The following is an 11,346-nucleotide window of genomic DNA, read 5'->3' as shown; positions in this document are numbered from 1 at the left end:
TTGAAGTCGTTCTTTGAGAATTCTTCATCTAGCCTTTACTGAGGCAATCTGTGCTCCAGATTCTTCAGTGCAATGAATCAATGACCCAATGATCTCCGGTTAGTGTGTCAGCCATTCGAACGGGGTTTCTATCCCCAGGTGGACCCAGGGAGCCCCCTTTTCTCTGGAACACTGCCAGGATGTTGCTTGGTGCTGGCCTGCCTCGGACTCCTAAGTATCCTGTTCAAACACTAAGATGCGAGGGAGCCAGGGAGGTGAGCCCTGGCAGCCAGGTGGAGGCTGGGAGCCAGTGCGTGTTCTTTCCTGGGGCCTAAACTAGGTAAGACTCACAGTGCTGGTGATCCCAACTCATCTAGCCACTATGGCACTGACGCTGGTCCCTGAGGCCCCAAGGGACAGGCATTGCTCAGGACTCAGTCATCAGATAGGCTCTGTCTGCTCAGTAAGTATAGGGAGGTGAGACCCTGCCCCTGCCCCAGTGTCTGGCTCAGACCCCTCAGTCACAGCTGTGGGCTGATTCCCCGAGGAAGCCTCCCGTGAACAAAGATTCTCCCCCCAAAATAGAAACTCATTGACTTGGAACGCAGCACGAGGCCCTTGGCTCTGTGCCTCCCCGAGTGCCGTAATGCAAGACTGGGAAACTGAGGTCTAGAGAGGGGTAGTCTTGTCAGAATCTGTTGTGGCCTGAGGTGTAACTACAGCAGGGATTGGGGGCCCTACCTCAGCAAAGCCCATTCCTGAAGCCTGCCAGGGAGAATGGTGGCTCTGGGTAAATGAGCTGCCCAGGCCAGGGCCAAGGGCTGTTCGTGCATCTGTTTGTCACATGCCAGTGTGTTTGTCCCCAGTCAGTGTGAAAGATTTGAACACTCGGACAAGAGCTCTTAGCTCCCAAGGTACAGGCAGAATCTTCAAAAAGAAGGTGGCCCAAGACAGGCAGGAGGTGTTGTGCTGAGAGCAGGTAGGTGTCTGGTCTATGGCTGGAGCTCCCCAGCTCCTTCTGAGGATCTGAGCCTCGCATCCCAGTGCAGATCACAGTGGTAGGATGGTGGGCACCTTCCCTTCCCTCACAACGCCGCCTTTCGGATGCAACCCTCCAGGTCTCCTGCTGGGGAGCATCTAAATGAGGAGCCCAGGCAAGGAGTAGAAATGGAGCCACAGACTTGGGCAGGGGAATGACTGTGAACACAGGCCTAACTTAGGACATTACCAAGATGATGCTTTAAAGCCCCTCAGACCCCCACCTACTTGTCCAGCCAGGCTGAGCTCTCGAGAAGCTGTCCCCTAGACCTGCATTTGGCAGGTGCACACTCCAGAGGGCCGCAAGCAGGGTAGGGCAGGGCAGGTAGATTTGGGTGTGTTCAAGGCTAACATTCTCTACACGGTGAATTCCAGGTCAACCAGGGCTACACAGTGAGAACCCGTGTCTTAGTCAGGGTTTCTGTTCCTGTGATGAAACACCATGACCAAATGCAACTTGGAGAGAGAGGAAAGGTTTATTTCCCCTACTCCATCATGTAACGGCTCATCATCAAAGCCAGTGAGGGCAGGAACTCAGGGCAGACACCTGAGGCAGGAGCTGATGCAGAGGCCATGGAGGAGCGCTGCTTACTGGCTCCCTCCACGTTTCTCGCTCAGCCTGTTTTCTTAGAGCACCAAGGACCACCAGTCCAGGAGTGTGCCCACTCATACTAGGCTGGGCTCTTTCCCACCAATCACTAATTAAGAAAATGCCCTACAGGCTTGCCTAAAGCCCCATCTAAGGGAGGCATTTTCTCAACTGAGGTTCCCTCTTCTCAGATGACTCTAGCTTGTGTAAAGTTGACATAAAACCAGCCTGTATACCCTGCCTCCAACAAAGCAAAATGAAGCAACAACAAAGAATTAACACTCTAGTAAACAGCTCACAGTGCTGTGGCCATGGCTGGGCTGTCCAGGCAGGACCCACAGTGTCCACACTTAGTCTATGGCTAGCATAATACCGTGAATCCCTAGGGCTGATGTTTGAGGCAACATCACATGGATTTTACACACGCACACACACATGCACACACACACACACACACGCGCGCGCGAGCACATACACACACTTTCACACCATCTTGCTTTATCTGGGCTGGGATGTGGTTCAGCAGTAGGATTTCTCACACACACACACACACACACACACGCATACACATGCACACACACACACCATCTTGCTTCATCTGGGCTGGGATGTGGTTCAGCAGTAGAGTATTTACATAGCGTCTGTGAGGCTCTGGATTAACCCCCAGCACTATAAAAAAAAAAAAAAAACAAATAAGAGAGAGAGAGAGAGAGAGAAGCGGGGAGGGCAAGCAGGCAAACACAGAATGCAGAGGGAGATGCACAGACAGGTGTGCGGGGAGGAGCGAGGGTCCCATGGCGACTGCTCATGGGCTTGGTCCTCCAGGCTCAGCTCTAGGCTCTCCTCTCTTCAGTGATGCTCAGAATAGAGCCGGGCAGGCCCTGGCCCCTCAGGCTCTCTGGGCCTGTGAACTGCTATACTTTATCACCGGAAGTCACATGTCTGCTCTCACACAGAGGCTGTGTGACGCACCCAGGTTCTAAGATGGCTGTGCTGCTCCTCCTCCGTCTTCTTGCAGGGCCACCCTCTAGTGGACACCTCGGTGGGGCCACTCCTGCCTGTGGCTCCCCTCCAGCTGCGGTTATGTGCCCCTCTAAAATTCCAACTTACACACACGACCACTGTGCTCCTTACAGGGCTCCAGAGTCGGGGCATTAGGCGACAATCAGGATGGAAGCCCAGTGTTTGGGGGGCCAGAGCAGGAAGAGTGTGAATCTGAGGGCAGCGGGACTGGATGGTGAAATCTTGTGTTAAGAAACCAAATGAGGGCTGGAGAGATGGCTCAGAGGTTAAGAGCACTGCCTGCTCTTCCAGAGGTCCTGAGTTCAATTCCCAGCAACCACATGGTGGCTCACAACCATCTGTAATGAGATCTGGCGCCCTCCTCTGGTGTGAGGGCATACATGGAGGCAGAATGTTGTATACATAACAAATAAATAAATCTTTAAAAAAAAAAAAAAAAGAAAAGAAACCAAATGAGGGCTGGAGAGATGGCTCAGAGGTTAAGAACATTGGCTGCTCTTCCAGAGGTCCTGAGTTCAGTTCCTAACACCCACATATGGCTCACAACCATCTACAATGAGATCTGGTGCCCTCTTCTGACCTGTAGGCAGACATTTGGGCAGAACACTGTATACATAATAAATAAATAAATCTTTAAAAAGAAAAGGTAGATGAAGAATTAAAAAAAAAAGAAACCAAATGGAATGACAATAAAATCACAGTGGGCAAAATGCTCCTTGAGACCATCTGAGAACCGTGGTGATAGGTGCCACCCCTGTCAGCTGGGCCAGCCTCTCGCCATTCCTGCCATATCAGGTGTCCAGGTATCCCCAGTGCTCCTGTAGTGATGCCCCAGCTCTCTACCCTGAGGTCCTGAGAGACACTTGGTCCACAGCCCTATCACACTCAACGGCAGGGAAACCATGACCTTCACGCTTGTGTGTCCCGTCTGCCTTCTCGTCCCGGAGAGCACAGAGAGGAATATGGCGTCACAGCTGGCAGTACCCGGTGTAGACTGTGGGCCAAGCACACAGCGCCGAGGAACAGACCCTGCAGATCCTGTGACTCTGAGAACCAGCAGACAGAATAAGGAGCCTGGAGGTCAGCCATTTCAGGAGGTCCCCACCTCATCGCCTCCTTCCTCAACCAAAGTCAGTCTAAGTTTTACAGCCTCACACTGGATGCCTCATGGACACAAAACAGCTGCTGCCGCCCCCAAACATCATAGCTTGTCACAGGCAGGAAGCATCAAAATCAAAGTTCTCACATTCTCGGTATTTTATTTAAAAAAAATACAAGCCGGGCGATGGTGGCGCATGCCTTTAATCCCAGCACTCGGGAGGCAGAGGCAGGCGGATCTCTGTGAGTTCGAGACCAGCCTGGTCTACAGAGCTAGTTCCAGGACAGGCTCCAAAGCCACAGAGAAACCCTGTCTCGAAAAAACCAAAAAAAAAAAAAAAAAAAAATACAAAAAGCAACAAAACGCCCCAGCAAATTTCCTATTATATTTCACTGGCTAGAGTTTAGTGACATGGTCAGCCTGGGCTGCTGGGAACCTGGGAAAACCAGTGTTTGGCACAGAGGAAGGACACTTGGCTCAGACCATTCATGATTCATGCACTCCGCCTGGGTAGTTTTGCTACCTGAAGCAAATTCCGGCCGTTAGCAAAAGGTGTGCTTGTTATCAGCAGTGGGGAGATGCCTGCTGGGTGGCCAGCTAGCAATGCCCCTCGCTTCCTCAATTAAACACTCCACTGAGGTGGTGCCTGTTAATACTCCCATTTCACAGATGATAAAACTGAGACTCGGAGATGTCTAAGACCTTTCCTGAGGTAACACAGGCACACGGGTTCATCCCAGGTCTGTCTCCCACCAAGCATGCTCCTAACTCTCATTGGGGGGCGTGCTGTCCAGGGATCCCCTCACGACTGTGGCCCTTGTTTTTGTATTTGTATGTTGCCAGTGTCTTGCAATTGATAGAGATCTACCGAGCTGATTGAAGCAACCATTCGGTTTTGATACTTGCTGCCTTGCGATGTATTTTAGAGCGCGCAAACCTGCCGCCACCTTTAGTAACCCACCCGCCAGCTCCGTATTGTTTTCCCGCTGGTTCCTGCAGGTTCCTGAAGTCCTGGGCACGATTCCAACATAAATATCAGCAATGATGGAAATGTGGGGGAAGGAGAGGAGGGTGAACGGCCAGTCGAGGCCCAAGAGTGTCAGTTCCTCATTAGCTCTGGAGCCATGGAAAGTTCTTTGTTCCTGCTTGCTGGCTCCTTGCCTCCAGGATCTGGGTGGGTATTGCCCTGCGCCAGCTTCCTGCTCAGATCACAGACAGTCTGGCGAACAGAGGCCAGAGCCAAGCTGGGTGCTTGAGAATAGACTTGGGGCCAGGGGGGTTCACAGCTCAGGGAGCAACAGCCTGGTCCCCTCTGTGGGCATCCCCTCGGTCGGGGTGACAATGACAGGGAATTTCTGCCCTTCTCACTTCACATGGAGAAAACGGGTTGGGGGACACAAAGCGTCTGTTCAAGGCCACACTGTAGAGCTTCTGCGATGGCCTTTGCAGGTGGAGCACCTCCTTCTAGTCAAGGGTGACTGGTAGGATTCATGGCGACCTCAGAGAGAGTGCCAAGGACATTGCTGGGAGCCCAGTCTCAGCGCTGTCCCAGGCTGTAACTCAGGGCTTTAGAGAAGGGTGTTTGGGGAAGATTGGGTTTACAGCCCAGCGCCACAGGGGCCAGGGCTCTGGTGAACATAGCCAGCCATTTCTCCATCCACAGCACTGCAGCCACGGGAGGCTTGTGAGCTCCCTGCTCTACTATTCAGCAGGGTGTGGCCTTGCCTCCTCTGGCATAGGGAAGTTGTCCTTTGAAGGATGCAGTGAAGCCCTTTGGATGATGGCACAGGCATGTGATCCCAGCTCTTCTGGGGCAGGAGAATGGCAGGTTTCAGGCCAGCCTGGCTAAGGAGACCGCACCTCACAATAAGGAGTCGTTCTTTCCCATCGAGAGCCCCCCCCCCACCTCCTGCAGCCGAGATTGTGAATGATCAACCAGGAGAGCCTGTGTGGATTTGAATATGCAAATGAGGGATGTGGCTTCAGGAAATGTGAAGCAAATAGAACTCAACTTGCAAATTCTAGTATTTTCATGGAGTGCATTGTTAGAAGCCAGGGAACACAGCCCCACAGAAATTCCCTTCCACCCCAGGGTCCAGTGACACCCACGTTGGCTAACCACTCTGGGAGTCGCCTCTCCGTGGTAACAGATTCCCCTAGTCTCCAGAGCCAGGGCTAGGTTAGTCGTAAGTCGCAAGTTGTGGCATCAGGGAAAGTCCCCCAAAGAGGTAAAGGACATTCTGAGGCCACCCACTGAGCCATCTCTGGGTCAGGTCAGAGAGTCCTCCGTGTACCTGCTCTGAGGTGGCCAGAACCCAGGAGCTTGCTTGGCCCTGCCACCCTGAGGACCTGGCTGCCTTTGTCAACTTTGCCCACATCTCTGAGCTCCCAGGCTCTACCTGAGGACCTGGAAAGGACCCAGGGTACTGGGGGTAACCTGGCAGAAACAGAGCCTAGGCACTGGGCCACAATGACAGGATATCCCCAGGGAGCTGGGCTGGCTGCCCACACAGGGAACGCCGGGGTGGAGCCCTGGCATAGCTGGACTAGAAGGCCCCAAAGGGCACAGGGGGAAAGTCAGGACAGCTGGTCCCTCCAGGCAGTGAATGGCCCAGCATTGTCATGGAAAGTGTGACCACAAGCAAGAGTGAGGCAGAGGAAGTTGGGTGCCCACAAACAGAGATGTGAGTTTTTTCCATTGCTCCATTCTGAAAGCCAAAGGCGCCACTTTTTCCTGGGGGGGGGGGGGGCACATGACTACAGTCCACTAGCGATCTTAGAATTAGACATGGGTCTATCCCACCTACTATCTGGCTATAGATCTAGAGTGGAGGGGGCTTCCCCAGACTCTATAGCCAGGGCAATACACACTGGCCTGGGGACTTGACCACCTGAACTCAGCTCTAGCCTGGAAGAACCCAGAGTAAGGACCACCCTAAGCCCCGACCCAACCATGCATATAGGACCTGGCTTTTAAACTTCCCACAGTGGCCTCTTCTGTGTTCCGTGGGGATAAATCCCACTTTTAAAGCCACATGGCTCAAGGACCACAAGCTTGGCTGGTCAACAATTTCCAAGGCAAATCAGTGTTCTTTGTTGACTCGGCCTCCTGCCTAGGCTGTGCAGGAGGCTGGCCCGATGTGCTGCCTTCCTCCCAGTCAGCCCACTCCTGTCATTGCCAGGGTGCTGGTAGTTGAAGCACACAACTGGCCAAGAGACTGTGACTTTGTGACAGACACTGTGGTAGGTAAAGGAGGGAAGCCCGAGAGCCGTGTGGACCTGGGCCAATTCCAGCTCCACTCTGGGCCTTAAACCCCTGACTACGTGGTATGGTTGTGACATAAGCTATATCCCCACAATACACGACGCTCACTCATTCTTTCTCCCGTATTGATAGCTCATCTGCTTTTCCCGCCCCAAGAACTGGATTTAGCCAATATCACCAAGAGTCTAACAGAAGGTGGTTCGGGTGCTGAGTAATGAGATGCCCTCTTTGCCCTTCAAATTTCTAACAGCATCATCACCACCCCCTGGGTTCCATTTTAACCAGTGCCCAGTGCTTCTGTGTTTGCTGTGTTCCCACTGGCAGCCTCCAGTTGATATGTCCCTCCATGATGGAGTACCATCTGAATCCTCAAAGGTGGTCTCAGGGGCAGCCTGCGCTGAGAGTCATTATGAAGTCATCCTCCCGGCTAGGAATGTCCTAAGAGGGTCAGATGGCAGAGAAGAGCGGCCTTCCCAGAGAAGGTAACAGTGTGGGCACCGACAAGGAGAAAGGGTGGAGATTGGTTGATGTGACTGGAACCTGAGGCGGTGGAAGTGCAGGGGCACAAGATACGCCTGGCCAGTTGGCCTTCAACAGGGGGTTGATCCTACCGGAGAAGACCACAGGGGGTCATGGAAGGCTCTAAGCAAGGGAGAGGCTGCACAGCTGCTTAGGAAGAGGACTCCAGGCCAGCAGCAGACACAGGAAGAGGCGGGCCTTAGAAGTAGGCCCTCCCTCTCATGACATGCTACTCTTCCTGAGGTCCAGGGGTGCCTCTGGAGGGAGAGGACGACTTCCTGTCCTTGGTCTGGCTGGGGAGATAAGGGGGTGAGGACAGGAAGTTGTCTTAAGGAGTTAGCACGGCCTGATGTCCCACTGCAGGGCCGGCCTAGAGCGAGGGGAAGAGGCACAAAATGCCAACAAGTGCCCTGGGCTGGCCTGGGGACCCCGAGTGCTTCTCTCTGTCCCCTGATGACAAGCCACATTTCTGTGGCCCAGTAGGTGACATGTGCTCCTTCTAGAACAGGCATCATGAGTGTGCCTGTCTTCTGGAGACCTCCTGGCACCCTCTATGGGACAGCTCAGGTGGCCACTCTCAAGAGTGTCCACAGGTAGAGGATCTGGGGACAAACAACAGTCAGGGTGCTGGCAGGGGTCATGTGGGGGCTGTGGAGGCTCCAGTGGCCCCAGGAACTCCCAGAAATGAGACAGCTGGAAGGGGAGCCGTGTATCTAGCTGAGGGACAGAATGAGCAAGAATCCAGAGGCCAGCCTCCTCCTGGGAGGAGAGAACCAGGCGTGAATTCAGGGGCTCCCCCATGGAGGCAGGCAGTAAGCAGCTAGAAGAGGGGATAGGTGATGTGGGAGACTCCTTGGAAATCCACCTCAGAGACAGAAAAAGAGGGTATGAAGGAGGCTCCAGACCAAGGGGCCGATCCCAGGAGGACTGATGGGACATGCCAGGGGCTGGTACAGGGTCCCTAAGCCTGAACATTCAAACAATACACCCAGGATAGGGTAGAGTACCAGATGACTTAGGGATCTCCCACTCTGAAAGGCTGGAAGCAAAGGGCTTCCCACTTGTCCCCCAAAGGTGGCGATCCAAGCAGAGGACTGGGAGCCCAAGACAATAGACTCAGCTGGATGGTGGTGGCACACACCTTTAATCCCAGCACTAGAGAGGCAGAGGCAGGTGGATCTGTGAGTTTGAGGCTAGCCTGGTCTACAGAGAGAGTTCCAGGATAGCCATGGTGGTACAAAAAACTCTGTCTCAAAAAAAAGGCAATAGACTCAGAGACTCAGAACAGCACTTAGTAGGGACTGAGGATCCCTGAGGTGTCTGCAGCCAGACATTTCTGAGCCCCCAAAAGAAGGTAAGGTTCTCAAGCCTATAAATCTGAGGGTATTTTGGTTTGGCTTGGTTTTATAAGACATAGCAGGAGGCTGGTCTTGAACCTAAGAACCTCCTGCCCCAGCTTCCTGAGTGAAGGGATTGAAGGAATGTGTTACCCCACTTGGGTGGGAGGGGGCAGATCTAAGATCCTGACTCATGGTACAAGTCCTCCTCAGTTGTTCTGATAACAGACATAGCTCTGCCTGCTGTGGAAGCTCCTCCCGGGTCATGGATCTGGGGCTATGGGGGGGAAGCAAGGCTAATGAATTCCTCTAAGGGAAATCTAGGGGGTTGGAGTGTGGTTCTAGTACCAGCCACAGGGCTTGCGTGGAAGCCCTTCGTTTCTCTCTGGGAAGCAGGGTTTCCATCTCTCTCCATGGGAGCTGTGCACTAATGGCCACCACAGGTCCCTCTGCAATTCCCATCATAATTTGGGTTAATGAACCACAGTAGGTCTCTACTAAACACCCCCAGGTTCCCAATCCAACAGTTAGCCCTAATGCTACCTAAGGTCCAGCTTTCTACTTCCAAATAACAGAAACCCTGAGAGACCTGCCCCCCAGCTGGGATTTTATTGACTCCTTATCTCTGGCAGATGAAGGTGCTCTTAGGGCTCCATCGGAGACCCACCTCTTAGTAAATCAACTCTCTGCAGCACTGGGGATCAAAGCCAGGCCTGACATCTGCCGGACAAGTGCTCTACCGCTGAAGTACACCTCAGCCTAGAAATACGCCATCTCCTCGCTGCCCTGGCCCCTCTTCCGCCTCCTCTTCTCCTGCCTTCCCTTCACCCCACTTTGCACGACTTAGCTGATCTCAAACTCGCAACCCTCTTGCCTCAGGTGTCCGGAGTGCTGGGTTTATGAGTCTGTCTGCACTGCCATCCCCCACTGATGGTGACAAGATGGCTGCCGGCCATCAATAGCCTCTGTAGTAAAAATATTTTCCCCAGTATTTTAACAAAAAATCCAAGTCAATATATTTGGTTGGCTGGGTTCTAGTCGGTGCTACTTCTGAGTCAATCCTGTGGCCAGGGAACTACAGGCTGTCTCATTTTCTAGGACATTCATACACTAGCCTCTGGATCTCAGAAACGGGATCATTTCTGGGGCAGAGAGTAGAACAGGAAAGGGAAGAATCCTAGAATGAAAACTGAGGAAGAGACAACGCTTATTATGGTCCATTTCCTGGACCGTGGGAGTGGGCCATTATGTCCATGCTTGGGTAAGAACACTGTCTCTTTTCCTCCTCCCTCCTCCTTCTTTCTTTTTTTTTTTTTTAAAGATTTATTTTACCTTTTTTTCTTATTGTTTATTTATTTTATGTACACTGGTGTGAAGGTGTCAGATCCCCTGGAACTGGATGATACCCTGGAACTGGATCTTCAGACAGTTGTGAGCTGCCATGTGGGTGCTGGGAACTGAACCCGGGTCCTCTGGAAGAGCAGTCAGTGCTCTTAACCACTGAGCCATCTCTCCAGCCCCCCCCTCCTTCTTTCTAAGCATGGACTACATTTCCCAGCTCCCCTTGCAGACAGGTGTCAAGGGCCATGTGACAAACTGTCGCCTACAGACTATGAGAGGAAATGACATTGGCACCAGGATTGGCTCATGAAAGCCTCCCTCCCTGGCTCCTAGAAGCTCGTGTGCTGACCTTGCACCACAGTGAAAAAAGCAGAACCACAAACAGGAAAGAGTTTGGGTCTCGGTGTCACCGCCTGGCCACGTGTTCAATAGGCCTCACAATCTACACAGTTAGAAGTAAACTTTTGTAGACAGCTGTAGCACAGTTAATAAAAACTCAGAGACAGATATTGGGGTTCAACCTGAAGGTCAGAAAAGCAAAACAGCCAGCCACTGGCTCTTACCTCTGCCTCAGTCTGAAATGGAGATCCTGCCTCCAGGAGTCTCAGAATGAGACTGTGTCTGAGAGCTATCTCCTCCAGTCTTAAAGGCGTGCCACCACAACCACCTGGTTTCTATGGCAAACTAGTGTGGCTACTGGGATTAAAGGTGTGTGTCACCACTGCCTGGTCTGTAAGGCTGACCAGTGGGGCTGTTTTACTCTCTGACCTTCATGCAAGCTTTATTTATTAAAATACAAATGAAATACCACTACACACTAGCCTCGATGTAGTTACTTTGGGCTGACTTTTGTGGCAGTTGGTTTACCCTGACAGTTACCCACGAGCAAAGAGAGGCTCAGAAGTGTGAAGCACCTTGCCTAAGGCCACACAGCCTAGAAAAGGCAGGGCTCAGAATTGAAGTTGGACTTATATCTAGTCACAAATAGCTCCTTGACTCAAAAAGCAAACCAGGGGCTGGTGAGATGGCTCAGAGGTTAAGAACACTGCCTGCTCCTCCAGAGGTTCTGAGTTCAATCCCTAGCAACCACTTGGTGGCTCACAACCATCTATAATGAGATCTGGTGCCCTCTTCTGGCCTGCAGGCATACATGCAG

Source organism: Alexandromys fortis, unplaced genomic scaffold, assembly GCF_014885135.2.
Source record: "Alexandromys fortis isolate MF-2015 unplaced genomic scaffold, M_Fortis_MF-2015_v1.1 scaffold_84, whole genome shotgun sequence".
NCBI lineage: Eukaryota > Metazoa > Chordata > Mammalia > Rodentia > Cricetidae > Alexandromys > Alexandromys fortis.
The sequence above is the reverse complement of the archived record's forward strand: the minus strand, read 5'-3'. Positions refer to the sequence as shown.